Genomic DNA, 23,500 nt, shown 5'->3' on the forward strand with positions numbered 1-23,500 from the left:
ACGCACGCTAGGCATAATGTCTCGCTTAACTGGACCATTTATCACTCATCACTGTCTTTTGAGATTATATAGTACCCATGTGCGTTCGAAACTAGAATTTGCATCTGTAATCTGGAACTGCATATCTATACCCAACAAACCACTGGATGTCCATTGGACATCTGATAGATATCCGCTCAAGATATTCAGACGTCCCCAGGAGATCCGTAGCCGTCCGACGGACGTCCCCAGGACATCCGTCAGAGTGCCAAAGGTAACAAATTTGCGTGTCCGTCGGACATCCGAAATGGGATCCTTCTGCAGGCCAATTTCGGATATTCGGATGGCACGCCTGAATTCACTCTACTTTAGCCCAGATATGTTGTAAACCAGTCAAAGCACTAACCTGAGCCAATTTCTACTGGGCAGAATTTCTTCGGATATCCCGTGAACATCCGATAGAGACCCGATTCAGATATATCAAACATCCGTGGGACATCCGTATACGTCCGACAAACATCCCCAGGACATCCGACAGAACGTTAAAGCAAACAAAATCGCACATCCGTTGGACATCCGAAATGGGATCCATCTGCAGGCCAATTTCGGATATCCCGGGAACATCCGATAGAGATCCAATTCAGATCCACCGAACATCCGCGGGACATCCGACGAACATCCCCAGGTCATCCGACACAGCGCCCAAGCAAACAAAATTGCACGTCCGTCGGACATTCGCAATGGGGATCCCATTGCGGATGTCCGACGTACACGCAATTTCGTTCTTTAGATGGCATGCCTAAATCCGTTCTACTCTTGCCTGGATATGCTGTAACCAGTCAAAGGACGACCCTGAACCAATTTATATTGGCAATATGGTTTTATTACTACACTCGTGTCCTATCCATACAGGTGCTTCTAGTGGCCCTACTCTTTATTCATCTCGGAGGTTGGTGTTCAATTTTTACGCATTGCGAAACCATCTTGCCCTGTGTCATCTTGCAGCTGTTTTTTCATGGCCCTAACAAAGAACCGGAGAAGGTATCAGTACGGGAAATTTCATAGTAAATCCAGAAAGTACCTGTAATTGTGTGGCATACTGTAAGGTGACAATCCCCGGCGTGGGCAGGTCCTCTCTGCATCGTATGGCCCTAAGAAAACAAGTTGGAGACAGTATCGGTATGATTGAACGTAAATTTTGCAACACTTGGAAGTTACCTGTTGCTGAGTAGTGTAGTGTAAGCTGTTCGTCCCTGGCATGGCAAGGTCATTTCTGCACCAAGGTGAAGAGATGAGTGCACGCAACTTTTACACATCGGAACGTACCTGTAGCTGAGTGACATGGTCTAAGGTGCTACTCCCTGGTGTGGTGGGTAGCCCTTGCTACACCGCATGGACCTAACAAATCAAGTTGAAGAACGTATGAGTGCAGACAAATTTCACGACACTTTTAAAACCTTTTAGTAGCCGACTAGCATAGTGCAAGGTACTAACTGTTTTACCATAACATGGCAAAGAGCAAACGCTGCAGCCCCGCAAGACAGTCAGAGCGAGTTGCATCAAAATGTAGCCGTCGTGCATTCCTCCCGTGGAGTGTTGTCATGTACCTTGCTCTGTCACTTTAATTGGCTCACGGGGGCCATAGTTTTCACCCTTAGCCATGTTATGGTGAAGCGGAGTGTACTATAAAGACGCATTCCCACTGGCGATGCGATCTAGTCGTGCGATAACTTTCATTGTAAAAGCGACGCGATTTGACCAGTCGCTACTCGGTCCGACTTTTTTGCGATGCAATCTAGTTGCGGAGCGGCTGAGCCAATCAACGGCGTTCAAAGCAAGAGTTTTCGAGAAACGACTCGCCAACGAAGGCGTTGGACTCGCTCATCGAGCACGCCGGTGTGACCATGTCATTTTTTTGCAACGCGATCTAGTCGCATCGCGCGACTGCTTACATCGCCGGTGGGAATGCGCCTTAAGAGTGGTAACTTGGGCGAGTTGGTAATGCATTACAACAAAAAAAAGTGCTAAAATTGGATGAAGGACGAGTGAGAGGAATGTAAGCGACGAGCGCTGACTTGCAACTGAATTTTTAATTGGAAAAAACATAAAACCCCCTCGAACCACCAAAACATGAAACACCGCCAATCTTATCAATGTGATTACAATATTGCTTCGTAACGGTGTCCTTACGAAGCAATATTGTAATCACATTGATAAAATTGGCAGTGGTTAATGTTTTGGCGGTTCGAGGGTTTCATGTTTCTTCCCAATAAACATTCAGTTGTAAGCCAGCGCTTGTCGTGTACATTCTTCTCACTCGTCCTTCGTCTCATTTTTGCACTTTTTTGGTTGTAACAGAGTGTAGTCTTTGCCGTGGGGAGCTCATTCCTACATCTCGTTACCCTAACAAAACCATTTGAAGGGATGAGTGCAGACAACTTTCATTAAGTAAATTTTACCATATTTGCCACACAGTTTGATCTTCAGGGAAATATTAAAGATGCCTATACAACACTGGTTCCATACTTAAAAAAATAGGCACAAAATACAAGCCTTTGAACTGTAATTTTGTGACTAATTACCAAAAAATGTTGCTTCACAGCTCTGGAAACAAATAGGCACATATAACAATGTTCAAACTTGCCTTTTACACGACTTGACTGGTAGTAAAAAAGGATAGCACATTTCATAGTAGAAATTACCAGGGGCATTTTTATGGTCAATTGGCTCCTTTAATGCCTGCTCACTGGCCTTTCCTGAAAATACAAAAAAAAAATGGGTTCAATTAAAAGTCAAAAATAAATTTGTTATCAAAAGTGGAGTGCCACTCAAATACAAAAGCAGAGCATTAAATGTACTTGCGCACCTTCTTTCCCACAAATCCACAGTAGGCCATTTCCTGCCATCTATGGAGTGCATCCAGTTCACGACGAGGCACCAAGGAAGTGATCTGTGCAAGGAAATTGAACATATCCATGTTGAAATTACGTTCTTAAATTGCATCATACTGTAAGCCCCGTAATCATCTGGGTGCACTTTGCAGTGATTGTACTAGATTGTGTTCTGCAAGAGGGCAGACGTGCATCCATTTTTCAGAGGTAGGATGTATATAGCGATGTAATCATGAAACTGCCAAAGTGCAGACATGATGGTGTGCCTTCATGTGTGTGCAGATAGCATATAATCAACATCAGAGTTTATGCACGGTATTATATTAACAACATATATCTGAATCAGGGATTGGCAGTATTTCAAATACAAGTATTTGAAATACGTATTTTAATACTTTTTGTATTTTGCATTTGTATTTAATTACAAATTGGGTAATGTATTTGACGTGTGTATTTAAATACTAAAACGTGGGTATTTCAAATACAATAGTAATTAAATACAATTTTGTGGGTGAAAATACATCCCTCAAATTTATGTCACTGTCCAGAGCAGGAAGAAAACTACGTTCTGCACCGAATGCAGTGTCTCAATTAAGCACAAGCGTTTAGTGACTTTGCGATTACGGTGCTATTCCAGGGCAAGAATAGTGACGAAATTAATGCTCACAGGCAGGCTGGCTAAATAAGTGCCTGTGACAACTTGTGATGCTTTCCAGCCTGATTTCCATCCATATTTTTCTTGGAACATACTAAACCGGAAGGGAGGCGGGGGAGTGTGTGTGTGTGTGTGGGGGGGGGGGGGGGGGGAGGGGTTAGGGGAGGGAGCCGCGAGTTGCACTTTAGCACGCGAATAGCCGCATGCGGCTCGCGAGCCGCAGCTTGGCCACCCCTGGTCTATACCAAAATTTATAATCCACAAAAAAAAAAAAAAAGCTGCTTGAAGCTCTGTATTTTTTTTTTACCTATTACGTCCAAGCTGATTAGATTTTTTTGTCATTATATTTCTATTACGTTACTAGAGCCTCGCACACTAACTCCCGAGTGTGCGATGCAAAATTAAAATAAGATACCCAGAAACCCGTTGCAGGTGCCCTGAAGTCGCTGACGCAGATTTTGAGGAAAGTATTTGGAAAAGTATTTAGAGGAAACCCAATACATTTGGTTGTATTTGTATCTTGTACTTAAATGCTTTTTCGGAAATGTAATTAGATTTGCAATTAAATACATTTTTGACGAAGTATTTTGAATTTTTTATTCCGATACATATTTGCATGTATTTTGCCCATCTCTGTATCTGATTAATTGAGAATCTTTAATTTTACTGAGCTAAACACTGCGCACTATGCACCTGCTTGAGATCCACTGTAGGAATGCAAATACGCTATAGGCGCCCTTTCACATTTTGCTTCTGCAGAATCGAGTCCAGCACCAAACTATGCCCCATGCAAGCACACATTGACCCACCATGATCCACCTCATTCTAAGCGCGAGGCTTTCAGCGCCCCTGCCAAGCACGCGCGAGCGTGCAGTGCAAGCAAAGGTTCAGGTGAACATGCTTTTGCTAGTAGCTTCGGCTTCATTTGCACGCTAAGTGAAACAAACATTAGTAGCCTCGATCAAAGCCATTCACGTGTAAACAAAACACGAAAAAAAAAAAAAAAAAAAAAACGCCTGAACTTAGGAGAGCAAATTCCTTGGTCTACTTTATGATTAAAAAAAAGCCTGACTAAGGAACACATATAAGGGGAAAAACACGCACGGCCCCAAACATTGCTGGAGTTCTAGCCGAACTCGCTTGCAGCCAAGAGACCAAGCAGCCCTCTGACACCGTACCCGAGCTGTACGGCGCGGACTTTAGACGGCGCGGCGTCAGGTCCACACCGACGACACAGCACCGCCCTCACATTCTCAGGCGTCAAAAACACAACTGTCCACTGTCTCTGAGAACAGCCCAACGCCTAACTTCCATGCTCGGCCGTGCTCGATGAAATGGAGAATAGTGGCGAGCGAGAGGCCCTCAATCACCGGTCCTAAATGGAGACTCGCACTTGCTTGCTTGCACAGACTTGAGAGCGGCTCATTCGTGTCCGCTCGCCTTTCATCTTTAAAGTTTAAAAGTGAAAATAACACTCGCGAAAAGAGAAAGCGAGCGCGGTAGCAGGATAACAGCAGAGACAGCGGCTGGCGGGCCGAAAAAGGCGCCATTGCCTAGAATAATTCTGCAGTAAATACGTATGAAGCTTTTCCTGATATTTCCAGATATTAGCTATCTATTTATAACTATTTCTTTTACACCTGAATATAAAATGTCGCTTAATTTATTTTGTTAGTAACTTCTTAATATTTAGGGTCTACGCGTTTAGTTTTAATTTTTCTCGTTTACTGCGGAGATGCACACCTCCGAAGCCAGGGAAGTGCAGCTTCCAGTTTCCTCCTATCATCGCGAGGACACTAACGACGCGGCGCGTTGCGGCAGAAGGGCAAACTAAGTACCGTGTTGGTGCGGCACTCGCAACTGATGGCTCCGGTACTCGCCACAGATGGTGTGGGAGGCTCCTACAGATGGTGTACCCTCCAAACACACACAACCACCGCCCGGCCAAAACGGTGCCCCCCTCTCCATCTTTTCTCTTCTTCGTTTTTTCCGATTGAGTTGTTTTGGCGTATGCTTTGCGCGAAGGCACTGAGCTTCCCCTCCCACTTAGTAAGGACTGCTTTGTGCAAAAAAGAAAGGCGCGGATTGTGCTTTTGTAGTGGAGCACTACCGCAACTGAAGCGGTAATACTAAAAAATTGGAACCCCCACAAAGTCGACGTTTCGAACCTGCTGCGCAGCACCGCTAATGAGATTTTTTTTTTTTTTTTTCCCATGCCGAGCAGCTATCATTTCAAGTTTTGAACGCTGTAATGCAGCATATTCGTTTCTCTCAGCAGAAGTAAAAGAGAGCACGTCACTTCCTCCCGGAATACCGCGATTCCGCCCAGTAATCGCAAACCAAAATCTAACTATTTCCCAATCTGCAGCCCTGTATGGCGACAACGAGATTTTAAGTAATTTGAAACGTAAAAATACTTTTAAAAGTCTGTATTCAGTACCCTAGCTGAAATGCGGGAGAGGTGACTGTCAGAAAAAGAGAACCAGATAGGGCATAGGTAACAAAAATAAATGAGTCGTGCTCAACAAAATAATTATAGCTAAAAATCTTTGAAAACAAACAAAACAAAGGGACCAGTATAAAGAATGTTTTTAGAATAGTAAAACACATTAAGTTACATCGCCAATCCCAACCGAGAAAAGAAAATATATTTGGAAAACGTTTGAAGAAACAATCGATCCATCGCAATACGTTTCTCTAATTAACCGACAAAATAAGAGTGAAAAAACTTCAACAGTCGTCTGAACAAATCATGAAAATCAATTTTGGAGCGATGTATGGCCCGGGGATAATAACAAACTTTTTTTCAACTACGAGTTTATGTGATCAGAAGTATTTGTAATGATAATGTGGCACATGAACAATCAAGTTTCTCAAAGGTTGATCAGTAAATCATTTGAATTTCAATTTCTCATATGTTGTCGCAAATGCGGCTAGGATTCCGCGTGTTTTCGGAGTTTATTTCTCGTGAAGCCAAAGGGTGTTTTTTTTTTTTTTGGAGTTTATTTTTCGCTGATAATTTTGGGTTTATCAGAATTTATTTTTGTCAAATTCTCAATCTTTTAAATTCGAATTTAATTCGCCTGTGTTGTTATAATTGAAAAAAACTTCAAAAGCAAAATAAAGTCCGGATACCATGACCCACTGCCCTGAAGGAACCTCAAAGGGCAAACCCCTTTTGTGAGTAGTTCTACGTACATATTTCAAAGGAAACTGAGGTGGCATGCCCTATGGACCAGTGACACTGTGCTTATATAAAGTTTTTTTTTGTAAAACACCGTCTTTTTTTTTCTGTCGTTTTGATTTCGAAATTTCGTGTTTTTCAGAAAAGTCCTTATCGACGGAAAATGTACCGACTGAGTAAGACCGAGAGACACCAGGCCGGTTTTTAAGCCTAGCTCTTGCGACTTCTTAGGATCGGGTGCGCTGCAGCGGAGCTGGTCTTAAGAGATTGCAAGGGGCTTAAAAACCGGTCTGTTAGACAGTAGACCGCAGTATATTTATAGCGTATTTCAGCATTAATTTATGCTGCTTTGCGCGTGCGTGTTAGAATTTGATTTCGGATATTGCCGTTATTTCATTTCTTTCTCCAAGTGCTCACTGTGGGGCTGATAGTATTGTCAAATATATAAATAAAACAATAAATATAAAAAGGGTAAACATAACAAATATCTCAACAACAGGCATGTTTGAATGCTTCCAGTAATTGATTACATAATCTTTAAGAAGCGTGTAAAATATCTTAAAACGTTTCTCGTAATAAATACTATTTAAAAACTGACACACATGGCTTCAAGGAGAAATCAACTACAAAAACTTTTTGGACGACTTCGTTTCATAAATGAAAGTAGGTAATGCCGATATTTATATTAGATATCAGAAAACTAAATGAAAGTGTGTCATAAAATACTATTAAATGGATCGCATGCAGTCTTCAAGATTTAGAGTGAAAGCATTATACTGGTTCACAACTACCCCGAAAACCGAAATCAGACTACAGAAATAACAAAAAAACAAATTGAGCAAAAATCTTTAGTCAAACTAGGTGTCCCCCAGGGCACTTTTAAAGGACCGGCATTGTTTAATTTGTATACACATATGATATTTTTATGTAAACAATTCCTTTTCAGTATATCTAAAACACTGCATCTGACTAAAGACGGCCGCTCTTTGTGGGAAGCATTCCCCGAGGGGAAGCTTGTTCCCGGAACTGGCCGCTGTCGCCCCCCCCCCCCTCCCCCCCCCTCCCCTCTTCGCGATCTTGTCTTTCCAGTCTTTCCCGGTGGGCGCAGCAGCTTTTGTTTCTCAACCGCACATGTTACTTGCTGCACGGACCCCGCGGGCCACTTGTCGCCGAATGGGCGGTCGCGGTCTCCGAGTGGTAGCAATGTTCTGGCTAGAACATCGAGTTTTCCGCTGACAGCTCACTTTTACTACACAAGACAGTGTGTAGCTCAGTAGCAGTTAATTCGAGCGCGTTGTTATAATGAATACTTAAAAACGAAAGAATAAAAACATAAAGGACGTACACGTGTGGTCGTCCGTGTAAGTCTTTTATGTAATCATTCTTTCCTTTTTGAGCTCAGTAGGTTTGAATAACATTCATTCAACGCTGGGCGAACTTCTGGGCGAGTCAAGGCGAACTTCACTGACAAGTGCCACATTAGGGACATGATTAAAATAGTAAGAACCAACTAGCCCAAACAAAAGTCGTTTTACACATTAGGGTGTTGTCGTAGATGGTTTCCGCTGGCCCGCAACGTTCTCCACTCAGCAACCCGCTACGAGATCTGAGACTCTGTAGGCAAGGCTAGCGCCGCGGATGCACAACGTCTTCGTTCCGGAGAGCGTAGAGGAAGTGAGAGAACGGTCTACGAAAACTCCTTATTCTTTCCCCCAACTCAGCTGTCTGTTAACCCCTACTTTTCTCTTCTTCCTTTTTTTTTTTTGTCTTTACGTTTTAGGGTAGGGCTGCTGATGGAAAATTGTCGTTTTCTATTTACTTTGTTAGTTTGTTTTTCGCGAGCGGTGTCCAGGCCACGACCACCTCGATCTCTCAAAGGGATCGGGAAGCCGCGTCAGGGCCTCGCTTTTAGTTTGTATCTTCTGTGCTTTCTAGCAGCCCAGTTATCATTTCCCTTCAGCACGTGTAACATGATCCTTCTCTCTCCCTCTCACACTGCATCGGCCCACAGAGGGGTCTCATCCAAGTGGAGAGAACCCTCGGAGCGTCAATGACCTGTGGTCTGACTGACCCTCAACAGGACCGCGCACGGACGCTATGAGCCATTGGAGTCATTCTAAAGGAAAGAAGGCGTGACTTTCCGGTCGGGCACAACGAGGGCAGCGGCGTGTTTTGCCCATTTGTCGCGTCATACTTTCTCAGCGTTGCATTGGCTCCGATGGTTCGTAGAGTCCGCTTCAGTCCATTCTAAGATCGCGGGGAAAGGACGGCCACAGATCAGCACGTTCAAGAGAATGCACTCTTGGGGAGAGAGGAAAAGCTGAGTGAGACGTGAGACAGAAGTAAAACAAAACCAAGGAATTAGCATCTTGTAGAATTCAGCAGCAAGCGTACCGCTATGAAAGAACGACCATCTTGTCCGGTGCCTCGTGATGAACTGATTTAGATGACATAGAAAAGAAGAGAAGAAAGAAGATAGGTTTTTTTAAAGTGAGATATGTAGGACAATCAATAGAAGAAGAAGTGAAAGAGAAATAACAGAACACAACATTTTCCCCCCTCCCCTTTTGGAGAGAAGACGGGTATACAAGATGCACATAACAAAGCCAGTCATAGATATTATACATACAAAACAAAGATGCACGAAATCATAATTCAAAAGAAATTCAAGTTAAGCATTCATTATCACACTTGGCCTAGGCTATTTTTAAAACATTCGCACTCAACACTCATACTCCTTACACATATCTCAAATAACACTCTCAGAAACTTTTTTTTACAGAATTCCAGCAAGTTATTTACAAAACTATGGCAAGTTATTTACAGAATTCTAGCAAATAATTTCACTTCGGATAATAAGCGTTAAAGAAATATGTAAACTTCTCTTCCCCCCCCCCCCCCCCCCCCCCCCCCCCCCGAGACAAATATAGACAACTGTCATGTCTGTCAACGTGGGTCAGAGACTCACATCTCTAAACCGCACAGGTGGTCGGCGAGTTCTTCCACAGGGGGAACGGAAACTGCCACTGGAGGAATAGTAGCATCCACTGAGGGAACGGGAATTTCCGGTGGCAACCTCACTCTTTGGTGTGAACTTGGTGGTACCGTCACGGCACCCTGTCGAGATTCAAAAAGACCGGTTTGACTATCTGGGCACGCTTCGTCTCCATCCTCATCTTGTCCCCGTGGAGGTGGAAAAGGCGTAGGCGTATGTGGCCTTAGCTGCTGCCGTTGCCACTGAGCAGCCTGCTTCAATGTGTTTGGCCTCCACTCATGATGAGGACGCTGGCTTCTAGAGGTCTCTTTCAGAATCCTCTGTGTAGGCAGGTGCTCAAAAGGCTGTGTCTTTGCTTCCGACGACTTCTCAACGGTATCTTTGCCAGGTGGAGCCGTTGCCGCCGTAAGCTTGGAGGCGTTCCAGATGCGACCGTCATGAAGCTTGAAGGTCCATCGGCCGACACGCTCCACAATTTTCATTGCGGGACCAAAAGCTTGGTCTCCCTTCTTTACCTTTCCTGGCTTCCTGACGCGCACCCATCCGCTGACCTCGAATGTCGGAACTTTGGCAGCTCGCCGTCTGTCTGTGTAGCGCTTGCTGTGCTCTTGTCCCCGCTGCACTCGGCACCGCAGACGCTGCAGCTCCTCATACGGGTTCTTCAAGAACTGCGACGGAGAAAGGCCAATGATGTGAAGCCGATTGCGTGGCTTGCGTCCATGTAGCAGAACCGCAGGAGACAGTTCTGTCGTTGCGTGCGGCGTACAACGATACACGCACAAGTAATCTAGAACGGCAGAGTGAATTGGACGCTTCTCCAGTGTAGCACACTGTAAGGACGACTTGAAGGTACGATTAAATCGTTCTACTTGCCCGTTCGCCTGTGGATAATACACAGAAACCAGGTGTTGGGTAATACCTCGCTTAGCCAGGAAGCTCTCGAATTCTGCAGAAGAAAATTGAGGTCCATTGTCAGATACAATGGTGTCGGGGTATCCTTCCCGAGAAAAGACGAGCCTCAGGAAACTGGTCACCGTGCTTGTCGTGACGTTGGAGCAAAAATGAACTTCAGGCCACTTTGAAAAATAATCCACGAGCGTGATGCAGTACCGATATGCTGGTGGCGATGCTTCAAATGGGCCAACGATGTCAATGCCGAGCTTTGACCATGGTCGGTCTGGCAAGGGCACGGGTTGCAAGGGTGTTGGCGATGTCTTTGCACTCTTGTCGGCCGAGCTACTAACATCGCAGGCTTGGTCTGCCATTTTCACCTCCGCATTCATGCGGGGCCACCAATATAGTTTGCGAAGGCGAGTCCGCGTCCTGACGATGCCAGGGTGTCCCTCGTGTGCTCGGCCGATGAGAGCGTTTCTCATACTAGTAGGAACGACGAACTGTTCACCGCGCAGCAGAAGACCGTCGTGCACAGAGAGTCTCTCTATAGTGGCGTGGAAGATGGCTTCGTCGGAAGACAACGCCCTAGATGGAGGCCATTCCGACATGACATAAGACATCACTACAGTCAGCGGAGGTCCCAGCTTGACCAAGAACTCTGGGGGTAACTTGCCGCCCGAGGCCATGACTAGTCCAAGATGGCTTCTCAGCACTCGGTGATGCCGTTCGATGTAGTCGCCATCTTGTTGCTGGGTCGGTTCTGGGGAAGGTTTTGCCAGGACACGCAAGAAATTGCCCATTTGGCGATTAGCATTCCCAGCATATTCTCGCCGTGGCCCAGTCCAGCGCAGAACTCACGTAGATCCCATCCTCGTCGCCATAATGTAGAATTCAGCAGCAAGTGTACCGCTATGAAAGAACGACCATCTCGTCCGGTGCCTCGTGATTAACTGATTTTATATGACAGAAAAGAAGAGAAGAAAGAAGATAGGTTTCTTAAAGTGAGATATGTAGGACAATCAATAGAAGAAGTGAAAGAGAAATAGCAGAACACATCTTTGGATATGTTTTACTTTTTGAAGGATTCTTTGTCACGTGCCGTCAAGAGGGGCCCTAGTTCGCAGAAAACGAATCTTTCTCCGAGAGAGGGGCTGAAAAGGTTAGAAATGGCTGATCTCACCTGCTCCAATAACCAACGGGAAGACGGCGGCACAGCGGTAGGCTCGTAAATATAAATTGATGGATGGATGAATGGATGGACGGATGGATGGATGGATGGATAACAACTTTAATGTTCCACCAGATAAGGAGACACCTAGTCCTTGTCCCTGGCACGCAGGCCTAGGATACGGGGCCCGGGACCTCCGCGATTAGAAGCAGGCAAGGGGGTCTTGGCTCTTCGGGGCTTCTTCTGCCAGGCGGATGGCTTGCTGCTGTGGAGCAGGGACCTCGCTCCGCAGCAGGGCCTCCCAGGCTTCTCTACAATTTATATTTGCTTTAGCCCCTGGGGAGCTAGCACATTCCCAGATTATGTGGTCAAGGGTCCCTCTTGCCCCACAGTGCTTGCACTTATCGTTTTGTCTGTCATCTATCTGAACATGGTATGCCCAGACTGGGTTTATGAAGTTCCCAGCTTGCAGGCGCCGCCATGTGACTGCCTCCCTATTGCTTAGACTTTTGTCCGGTGGTGGCACCAGTTTCGTTTGTGATCTGGAATTTTCGACAATCTCCGTATAATTTTGAAGACGCTCGTCCATGTTCCGGCAGGCGGGCGGCCCCACAGTTACCCGGAAGTAGAGAGCTCGGGCTAACTCGTGGGCCGTTTCGTTGCCATGAACGGACGTGTGTGCGAGGGCCCAAATTAGGCTAAGTTCTGTTTAGCTGTCTACCGGTCAAAATCCTTGCCGCTTCCGGCGAGATCCTACCCTTCCCAAAATTCCAGATGGCCGTTTTGCTATCGCTAATAATAAACTTGACTTTCGTTCCAACGCAAGCGAGCGCTATCGCAACTTCTTCAGCCGTTTCTGCGTTGCGGCTTCTGATGGTGGCGGCCGATACGGGAGCATCTCGGCCGTCAACCACCGAGGCGACGGCCGCACCCGACTAGCCACTGGCCACGTCCACATACGCAACCGACTTGCTGTCCATTAAATCGAAGCGTCTGATTAATGCTTCTGCTCTCTTCTTCCTCCTCTCCGTGTTGAATATGGGATGCGTGTGACGAGGGAAGGGGGGAATGATTAGGTTTTCTCGGCAGTCCTGAGGAATGCCTGACTTGACTCGTAGTCCCCTATCTGTTTGCAGGCCTACCATCTCGAGGATAGCTCTGCCTGTGGTCGTTCGGCTACGTCTTTCGAGCTGCGAAATTCTGACAGCCTCCGCTGTTTCGTCCCAGGTATTGTGCACTCCCATAGAGAGGAGCTTCACTGTGGAGGTGCTAATTAGTAAGCCTAGGGCCCTCTTTGTGCATCGTCGGATGAGAGAGTCTAGTTTCCTTCTCTCCTCCGACCTGATGTTTAAGAAAGGCTTGGCATAGCCCACGTGGCTTATGACGTATGCTTGAATTAGTTGAAGCAAGCTTCTTTCCTTCAGGCCTCGTCCTTTCAGCGTGACCCTTTTAAATATTCCAAGGGCTTGCGTGGCAAATCTTTCTAGTCTTTTGATTGCCCCATCATTATATCCATTCTCCTGAATGAATAGTCCCAAGATTCTGATCTGATCTACCTTTGGAACTGAGAGAGAGAGAGAGAGAGAGAGAGAGAGAGGGGTGGAGGGGGAGTCGCGGCAGGCCACGCGAGAGCCGGGGGGGGGGGGGGGGGGGGGGGTGTCGCGGCGGGCTACCGCTCCGGGTGCCGCTGACCCTCGTAACGCCACTGCTAGGTAGTGAATCTAATTTGTAAAAATAAAATAACTTGCCGCACTAAAAAAAGAAAAGAAAGAAAAGGAAGTTCATTTGGGCAGTCATTTTCTTCTCAAAGCTAGCGAAAGTTTGTGGGTGATAGAGGAAAACAGAGAAAGTTAGCAAGGTGAGAACACTTTCTTTCCCTTCCACATACCCTCCCCCCCACAATAACAATTTTTTTTATTGGAATACGTAGGATCTTAGAAGTTTTCTTCGTAACTTTTTGACTAAGGCAATTGTGTGTGTGTGTTTTTTTTTTGCATTTTTAGATATTATATTTACCTCCAGCCGAACTCGGGTAAATTAAAGTTGTAACTTACAAATCCGAACTTTCGCGATTTTTTGAAAGTTCTTTGTGGTATCCACAAGCCCAGTGTTAATTAATACTGCTGCGTAACGGGTTCGAACGATTGGGAGGCGTATGTTTATACCGCATAAGCTTCACGCGGCGGCTGTTCGCTAGTAGTCGTTACGGACCTTTGTATTACTCACGAGATAGCGTAGTAAACAAGCAGTGGCACAAAGCAGAACATTCTGTTATCCTTTTCATTATAAGCCACCAGCAACCAACACCCGTAGGTTTCGTTCGTAACTCTCCGGCGAAAAATTATCGGAGCAGAGCTTCGATCTGGGGGTCGGTGTCCAAGGCTTTCCAAAGTCCACTCGTCGAGCGGCGTTCACCCACAGCTTCTCCAATTTCCGATCCGTTGGAAACTTGTGAAAAAGCACCTCCGGGTTGCGCAGCGGGTTGTTTGAGCAGCCCACAGCGCTACAAGTTGTACTCGGCATATTTCGAGGAACAGCCGGGCGGTCTTGGGCTTACCGAGTTGCTCCCTAAAACAAGTCTTGGAGTCCTCACAAGCAAATAAACAAAAGGCTATACCGAAGCTACACGGGCTACAGATAAAAGCAACGTAATCACAAGCCGAAGTAGCGGAGGTAGCGGCACAAAGAAGCGCGCTCAACGGGTGCGCCGTGCGCCCGTCCGGAACGGAGAAAAAAAAAAAAAAAAAGAGAACGACTAAGACGTCACGGTTCAATGTTGCTTGAGCGATCGGCAACCCGCTGCCCGCCCGCTAAGGAGGAGCGGCTCGCGGCGGGTCGCATATTTATTATCGGCATTAGTTGAGAATGCGGCGTCCTAGGGGCGTAATATTTTGGCTGGGGTCGTATTTTGTGTCACTAAAGCGATACCAGTAATTTAATTCATTTTGAATTTTGGCCGGAGTTGCCCTTTAATGCTAAAATCCCAGCTGCGTTTGCATCGGAGAGACTTTGGGTTATAGGCGAATAATTATGATTTTTGCGCAGAACATGAGACCGCTATTAGCAGCATAGTCCACGACAGTGTCTTTCGCCGCCTGCAAGCGCTCCTCAATGCTCGCATCACTCCCCTCGTTAATCCAGAGGTTGATGTCGTCCGTGTAAATCAGACTTGGACGTAGTTCAACTACTCTACTCAAACTACTGTAGTTTAACTACTTTTTCGAGTAACTTGGTAACTTTCAATTACGACTTGATTTGAATAATTAGTAGTTTAATTTAACTACTTTTTTCAGGTAACTTCTACTCAAATTACTAACTACTTTCCAAATTATATAGTGCTAATTTTGCCCATTACGAAAGTTTGAGCCCAGAAATGAATAAGACGCCGGCAGATGAAGTGGCATTCCCGAACAAGGGGCCCCCTTGTTCGGGAAGGCGTCCTTGGACCAAGGTGACGACGAGGGGTCACTACCAGTTCGACCGGCCTTCCCGGAAGGGCCAAGCGTGGATTAGGGCCGAGCGAGCCGGAACTGCCGAGTGCGGGGGCTAGGTCGACGACTGCGGAAGTGCCGGGAGGGGTGTCAAGGCCGAAAGAGGGGAGAAGGCCGAGCACGGCGGCAAGGCTAAGGGAGTCGAAAGGGCCGAGAACGGGTGTGGGGATTAGAGCGATCAGCACACGCGAGGCTCCTCCGGCGTCGAGGGAATTCGTTGGAAAGAAGGCCGATAGATGGCGCGCCCTGTTTTCGGTCCTTTCTGTTTGGAGACTTGTTTGGTTTGACAAGTTTAGTCTGGAAACCTGTTTTTTCTTTTCTTCCTTTCTTTTTTTTTTTTAACATACAGTTTATTAGCAAAACTTTCACCAGGAAAAATATGAGGGAAACCAACCCGTTCTGGGTTTCGAAACCCTGGACGGGTTGCTTTCCTTAATATTTTTATTTGAAAATCCACTCGCTAGGTAGGCCAGAGTAGCAGACCTCTTATTCGCTAGTCAATGGACGCATGAGGGATTTTGCGTCAACGTTTTAGGAATATAAATAGAAAAAACGAGAATGCACATCTCCTGTTTTTTTTTTTTCATTTCTCTCTATCACGAATTTTAGCCCGACCGATTATCCAGTACAGTGAGAGCGCGCTTGAGAGCAGACAACAAAACAGATCACCTCCAAAAAAAAACAAAAAAAAAAACATAGTGCGTTATTTTTTAGACGATTACTGCGCCCCAAGCAGCACACCATTGTTTGACCAAATAGGCCCGCAACTGGAAAACATTGGCTCCAATGTTGGCTTAATGTTGATTTTCTCGAAACCCCTACTCGATCCAACGTTGGACCATTAACTAATGCCAATAAAGGGCAACGATTCAAACAATATTTAGGCTAATATTGGACCATCATTTATGCCATCGTTGGACCCCCTTTTAACCAAAATTTAAGCCCAACGTTGGGCCACAATTTCACCAACACCTAAGCCATCATTGGACCACTATTGATTTTGAATCCTACAACCAATATTGGCATCCAAGTTTAATCATTGGCTTATCCAGTATTGGCTCCCAACCTTATACCCTGGCTATTTAAATTTCGGCAACCAATTTCAAGCGCGAGTTGTACGATTTTCGGCAGCCATTTTAGCGAGCACGCAGCTTTCTTTCCAGATGTATTTATAGTGTTCAGTAGAACTGTATACATCTGAAAAAAAGCTGCAGTAAACAAGCCACATTCACAGTGGAAAATTTGTATTACATCCAGGTAAATATAAAAGCATGCAATTCAAAGTGCACCGTCGATACATTTTATTAAGTATTTCAATTAAAGAAAAATTAAAGCAAAAACGAATGCCAGGATTCACCCCTGCAAGCTGTGAACCGGGCAAGGACGTGATGGGATCCCACGCAGAGTTCTGGGCACACAGTTCTGAAAGAAACAGAAGCGAGGGCCTCAATTCAGGTGCCAGTTCCCACTAGGCCATCTCATACCACTGTAGTTTTAAATATTAATTTACCTTTCATCTTCAGTCACTTTTAGTTCTCTCTTTCCCTTGTCAATTATGAATAACCAAATAAAATATAGCTTTATTATTCGACGCTCTTTAATCAACTGTTCGATTAATCGATTCAGTTGGTCTCTAAGTATAAAATCTCAAAAAGGCCTACCGACTTTTTAAATGTTTACTTTTCTATATTGAAAACTTTATTTTCCAGCGAATATTTTCCCGTTATTTTGTATACAATAAACTTGAGTATTCTAGGAGATAGCAGTACTGCCTTATATAACAAATAGATGAGCAAGTAAGACACCTGGGCCGACTTGCTGGAATCAGCGTCCCAGCCGACAATGGGTGAAAAAAAGCACTGCAAAGGGTGGGGCGCGCGAGCGTCTTGAGACGAGGTATGAGTCGCGCTCAGCTTGTGCGCTGGCTTTGACAGTGCTTTCCCTAGTCCCAGCTGAGACGCTGTTTCCAGCAAGCCGGCATAGGCGTTAACTGTTGTTTTGTTCGCCCGACTTGTCCTAACTCAGAGCTCAACCGATCTCATTAAATACTGATAGTTATTAAAGAAATTAATAAAATAGTAGAAAGGTTAATCCATGAATTGCTTAACCCTACTCTTGCAACATCATAAGGTTCCTCAACCCTTCATCTAGCCTTAAGACCTGTTAAGTACAATCTCACCGTTTAAGTTAACCTCTACGTTGATTTGGAAAAAAAAAGAACTTCAGATTTACGGCATTTGCGGCACAGAAATATGTAGTTACAAACGTACTAATATTTCCTCCATAATGTTTACAAGTTCAATAAATAGCCTGTTATACGAAAAGAACATTACAGTTGAACAGAACATAACGCTTGAATCAATCAAGAATTTCAAATACATCACGCACGTAAAAAAAGCTTGACGAGTAAAGAAAATTGAAGAAAATTACTGGCAAATACACTCACATAGCGCGTTAGCATAAATTAAACTCCACTTCCAGACAACAAACCGAATCTGGGCAAATAAGGGTTAGCCAACACACCCATATATTAACATGAAAGATAAAATAAAAATGACTGAACATAAAAAATAACCAATCAGAACGTCTCTAACAGTCTATTAGAATAAAAAAAACACAAGCGAAAGATCGTCGCAATTTCAGACCCAGTCCGCCTGGGTCTGAAATCACGACGATCTCTCGGTTGTAACGGCTAAGGGCATAACACGAAATTCTTTTGTAGAGTCCAGTGGTGAGCGCAGCGGGAATTCCGGCGGTGCAACGGTCCTGGGTTTAAAACTGGGGTTGGAACTGCGCGGTTCCAGGCTGGATACAAACTGGTACCCCGATTTTGGGTCTAGGCGGAACCGGCATTTTTCATTCCGGCTTGAATCTGACATTTTCGTACGGGTCCAGTATGAATGAGCGGTTAGGGTGGTTGCATTTGGCGAGCTTTTGCTTTTCCCTTTCGCAGCGACCAATCCTCGTTGGTGTGACGGCGAGACCGTCCAATCGTCAGAGTTGTGCGAAGAGCCCGACTATCTCTCGGTGTTGTGCCAGCGAGGTCTCGGTGAACAACCTGCGGCGTTGTGCGAGCCAATGTGGATCGTGGCCACAAGAACCCCCGTGACTCGTCAACTTGGGTGAGCGGGGGGAGCGAGCCAACTCTTCGGCTCAGCCCCTCCACAACACGAGCGTTGGCCCCTAGTCTAAGACCAAAAACTACACAGGACTGGAACTCTAGGGCATGCATAGGCTAGATCAGCTCGCGTTCGCGATGTTGGTTCGAGTCCTGCGTACCGGTTCTAAGGTCAGCCGTCCGTCCGGTGTACGTGTACTAGTGGCCAACGCTCCCCTCTCGCAAAAGCCATACTCCGCTGGAACAGCCTCTCTTTACCGCGCTAATAATTGCAGCGCGTAGTAATTTTCCCGCGGTCTGGCTTTTGGGAGGGGGTATTTCAGGTCGACGAAAACTTCGGCGTCGGGAACTTCACCTACGAGAACCTCGCATCAGGCTGAGTGTACCCACGTCTTATGGGCTGGGGCATTCGGCTTCAAGTGAGTGCCGCTTTAGTTTTTCTATGGGGGTGCGGGAATATTCCTTTAAATAGTATAGAGCCGTGTCATTCTTAGCTTTAGGAGTGTAAATGGGAAACGGTGATTGCGCCTTGCCTCCTTATATGGAGGCTATGATTGACGCGGCGCTAGTCGATTTGAATCACTGTTCGCGCACCTTTAAAACGTAATGCAAACAACGTTTTTTTTTTCTATTTTTTTTCAGTATGTTATGCTTTATTTGCAGTATGCGGGATTTCTTTCAAGAAATGTTTTTCTACAGGCGGTGGGTCTGGCTTTCGCGAAATGTTTTCTTTCAGGTTGCAGCTTTTCCTTTGGTGAAATATTTTCTCCCCCATACTTGTAGTGGTTCTTAATAAAACTTTGACCCGCTTTTCTCTGCTTCTGTTCAGTGTTTTATACTCTTCACAAACACGCACAGCTTACGGGAATCGGAGGTTTACACACCTAAGCGTGTCTTCCTCTTGCAGGAGCTTCGTAGCGTGCCTATGTGTGGCTCTGAAGAAATAAAGGACTTCCTCTGTCGTTCGTAGTACCCGGTTTATTCCTTTATTCAGTTGATATCTCGGCAAATTGCATTCCTGCGAATCCGATTCGCTAGGGTATCGACTAACTTCTACACACAGACACACCGCTGGGAACCTTGATGTCAATGCTTCCGTTTAGTGGGGCCATCTTATATTTTTGTTCCTATTTAGGTGGACTTGGTGGAGATGCTTCTGTTTTTTGGTACTGTCTTGTACTTCTTTTTCTTTTTCAGGTGAGCCGTGACTGACCGTGGATTCCCGCGTCGATGGTGGAGTTGGGATTCACTCTCCCGTCTCACCTGAGTGTTTTAAGACATCCCCAAATACTTCATCGTGCGTTAACACGTGCATTTCTTTCAGATTTCGTCGAATGCCGGTGGTTGGTTTGGTATCTGTCTCGGTTTCTTGTCTTCTGTCGTTTCAGAAGCGGCTGTGCCGGGGTTTGCGTGGACCACTGGCTTTCTGCACCTGGCCCGATGCTGCGGTTCTTGCGGGCTGCAGGAGAAGCTGATTCCTGTCTGCGCTGATCACGAAGTTGCCGATCTTCTAGACGACCGCAGCGTGGAGTGTCACTGTTTCTGAACCTCCTCGAAGCCTGCCGTGTTGAGCGAAATGCCTCCATCGGCGTCAGTCGGTTCCGAAGTGGCGGGAGCTCAGTACCGTGGACAACTTCAGAGAGTCGTGGTTTCGAAGAATCGAGCATGTTGCGGCCGCTACGTGCAGTCAGTCGCTTCAGTGCTGATGCAAGTTACCTCCCTGGAAGTGCTGCGTGAAGTGCAAGTCATCGTCCCGAATGTGTCCCAGCTTCAGCGACTGATTGAATCCGTGGTGAAGTTCCAAAAGATCATGCCTACAGAAGAGCGTGCAAAGTGATGTGAAGTGATTCGTGCTTCAAGTGGGTCCTCTAAGATCTTAGTGTTCTAGATTAATCTACCGTAGATGTCAATAAAAATTGATGCCATACCATTTGTCTCTTCGTTCTAGTTTATAGCGGTTTAAAGGCTGTCAGGGAAGTTGTAAAGATGATTAACCCGTTCCCCCCCCCCCCCCCTCCCCTCCCCCCAGAAAAAAAAAGGATCAGGTAGAAGTTTTTAACAAGAAAGTCAGACAAACTCCGTGTTGGGGAAAGAAGGGGGTTCTGATAAAAGACGATGAGGTCTAGCTAGTAATTTGTATCAGACGTAGAAACGATTGTGAGCCTCAGCAGAGGCAATTTATTCGACGTTTCGAGCAGAGCCTGCTCTTTTTCAAGTGAAGAGATAATACAACTTGCAAGATGTTTGGGAGATCGAGAGAGAGAGAGGCAGCAATAATAATGGAACTTACGTCGACCCCAAAAGCAAACCCACACACAGTGGGCCACGTCTGCGACAACATATAAACATGCAAAACAAAATTGTTGTCGGCAGTGACTATGAAAAGTGTTTTAGGACTACGCCCGTCCTAGAACACGAAATGCCAAGTATATAATCACAACTACTTGGGTCGCTAGAAAAAACCATAAACATTAGTGAAGAGAGCATCGAAAAAATCGTTAGGGTGCAGGCGAGCTGGTGAATATTAACCATGTTGATTTAACTTGAGACTGGGTTAGAGAAGAAATATCAAAACGTAGAAGGAACAGAAAATAGACAGGACGACGGCAGCATCGAGCTGATTTTGGACAACAACGATAAAGAACGGTAAGTGACGACAACAACGATAAGGAACGGTAACTAGGGTCATAGGCTAAGTAAGCGAGAGATCCAATTGGTAATGCTACAATATATTAACTTGGAATGTAGAAAATGTCCTCTACAATTCGGCTTCCGAGACTACTAGGTCAGCATAATATAAGAAAAAAAAGGTCAAAATCCAGAAGAGAGGTAATGGTACGTTATATTGATTTGAAACGTAAAACTAGTTCACCATAATATAAAAAGAAAAAAGATTGCTGGCACTGAATGCATGAAACTGCCTTCATCGGAGCGAAGTCGCACCTGTACATTTGTAAGGTCGACGCCGAGAAACTACAATTATAAAACCATATGCGTATTGGCACAAGCAACAAACAATTTCAATAATTCTCCAACGAGTCTAACGAAAAATTTAACCCCGCGCGAATTTGGAGCAGCAAAGAAGAAACACCTACAGAAGAAAAAACACATAAGCCGCACTGTTGAATAGGGCGCTCCGACGTTATTTTCTAAAACGAAACCCAAAAGCACGAGTCGAATTCTGCACCTCCGTACCAAAAAGCACAAAACGTAACAGCGTTTCGTTACATTTCATCTCCTGGGCATCCCAACCCGAGGCTGTTGAAGTTTCGGGCGCCTGTCTGGCCCTTGAGAAAGGAGTACGGCGTTGGAAGGAGTACGGCGTTGGAGGGGGCAACGATAAAATATTTGTGGTAAGTGCGTAAAATTGTTTACACCATATTGTAGCCCCCTAAACAAGAGCACACTGAGACACAACAAACTGTCGCAATCGCAAAAAAAAAAAAAAAAATTGCCTTTGAGTATCGTTGCTGCCTTTTCTCTCTCTTTTCTTTTTTTCCACGCCGCTACCAAAACCTCGCTTCTTGGAGAAAGGATTCCAGGGTATATGGTAGTGGATCTGTCAGGGAGTTTGTGGAAACAATAGGCGACCATTAAATCTAGCCTGCTGCACAAATCATGCCCGGGATATTTCAATTTTCCTTCCACGCGATTAGAAGCCAAGACGGTGGAGGAATTTAAGTGCACAAACATGCTTCGTCTGAGAGAACGTACGAAATTTATAATGCATGTCAATTTAGATGTAAATAATTAAATCACTGTGCACAAACAATCGCGGCCTGGAGGATGACATTAAAGCATGGCGGAAAGCAGCTTGCTGGAAATGTAAGTCTCTATTGCATTGCACTGGTGTGAAAAATTATTACGTATTTTTGGCTTATTTCTGCGCGAAAATAAAGACAGCGTTTAGAAACCGAACACTGTGCGTTTTGAGGAGCGCCGAAAGGACATAAAAAACCGGGACAACTTGAACAATATGAGGCGCCTTGCGTCCCTCAGCTTGTCCTGGTTTTTTGTTGTTTCTTAGGCTTTCAAAAGGGGATGAAAAATGATGAAGCGACTGACCCGACTTACCACATTAGAGCAGTTCGTTTTCATTACGACCGGATCTCTTCTTGCATAGTTCAGCTTGTACTGCATGGTCCGTTTTTATTTTCGGTTCCTTTCAAAACGTGAGCTCTAAGCCATTGGACCAACCTGCCACTACCGCCACCCCTCCCATGTTTGTTGTGAGCTATTACATTTTATTACGCATTTGTTTTTGTGCTTTATTACAATTTTTGCATAATTTTAACCTGTTCCCCTCTCCCATTTTACAAATTACCTGGTGTTGCGCTTTTTTGACTCCACTTTTGTAACCCCCAATCCTGCTTGGGCCGCAATTGGCCTGCAGTATTCCTAAATAAATAAATAAATACATAAATAAATAAATAAAATTCGCCCGCGTTATTTGAGGCCTATAGAAAAACGGACCTGATAGAAGGGGGCCGAAACCTTTTTCAAGAAACACACAATCTTCTCTACAATTCTGTCTAACAATTTGATATGAAGGTGTACTTGGATGCCGGCATTATTCGTTTAGGAATCAAGCGAAACTTTGTATCGGATCATTATGCGTCTACGTTCCCCTCCCCCCCCCCCCCCCCCCTTTTTGATGGTTATCATGTTTTCGACTTTTCGGTTTTCAGCGGTGGGTTTTTAGTCGAGCCAGAACGCACTACGGCCATGGGCCGTCGCGCTCTTCCCCTTCTCCGTATCAATATACAATCAAAGACCCGGGCGGAGCCGCCAATTGTGCTGGTGTCGGGAACCAGTAAGTCTGACCCTTGAAATGCAGGCATGACGCAAAACCCATGAGGCGCCTCGTTCACCCATATACGTTCTTCCCCGGCGGCGGAGATTGTCGCGTACATAATAAAAAAAAACATGATAATCATCGAATGGGAGGGGACGTAGATGCATAATGATCTGATACAAAGTTTCGCTTCATTCCTAAACGAATAATACCGGCGTCCAAGTACACCTTCATATCAAATTGTTAGCCAGAATTGTAGAGAAGATTGTGTGTTTCTTGAAAAAGATTTCGGCCCCCCTTCTATCCGGTCCACTTTTCTATATAATTTCG

The 23,500-nt window shown here is 45.4% G+C and overlaps 2 long non-coding RNA genes and 1 pseudogene across 2 annotated transcripts; all 3 read right to left on the reverse strand.

Moving 5' to 3' along the window:
• Nucleotides 1–847: 847 nt before the first annotated feature.
• Nucleotides 848–1,622, reverse strand: LOC115323600. Its single transcript, XR_003919181.4, has 4 exons — nucleotides 1,306–1,622; nucleotides 1,198–1,252; nucleotides 1,061–1,130; nucleotides 848–1,000 (listed from the first exon to the last, which is right to left on the reverse strand). It is a non-coding gene; the product is annotated as an uncharacterized LOC115323600 (long non-coding RNA).
• Nucleotides 1,623–2,315: 693 nt separating this feature from the next.
• On the reverse strand, nucleotides 2,316–5,062 carry LOC121833500. Its single transcript, XR_006076733.1, has 3 exons — nucleotides 4,704–5,062; nucleotides 2,846–2,929; nucleotides 2,316–2,735 (listed from the first exon to the last, which is right to left on the reverse strand). It is a non-coding gene; the product is annotated as an uncharacterized LOC121833500 (long non-coding RNA).
• A 7,377-nt stretch (nucleotides 5,063–12,439) lies between these two features.
• On the reverse strand, nucleotides 12,440–21,326 carry LOC120850597 (annotated as a pseudogene).
• Nucleotides 21,327–23,500: the final 2,174 nt, after the last annotated feature.

Source organism: Ixodes scapularis, unplaced genomic scaffold (genome assembly GCF_016920785.2).
Source record: "Ixodes scapularis isolate PalLabHiFi unplaced genomic scaffold, ASM1692078v2 PGA_scaffold8__174_contigs__length_109621045, whole genome shotgun sequence".
NCBI classification, from domain to species: Eukaryota; Metazoa; Arthropoda; class Arachnida; order Ixodida; family Ixodidae; genus Ixodes; species Ixodes scapularis.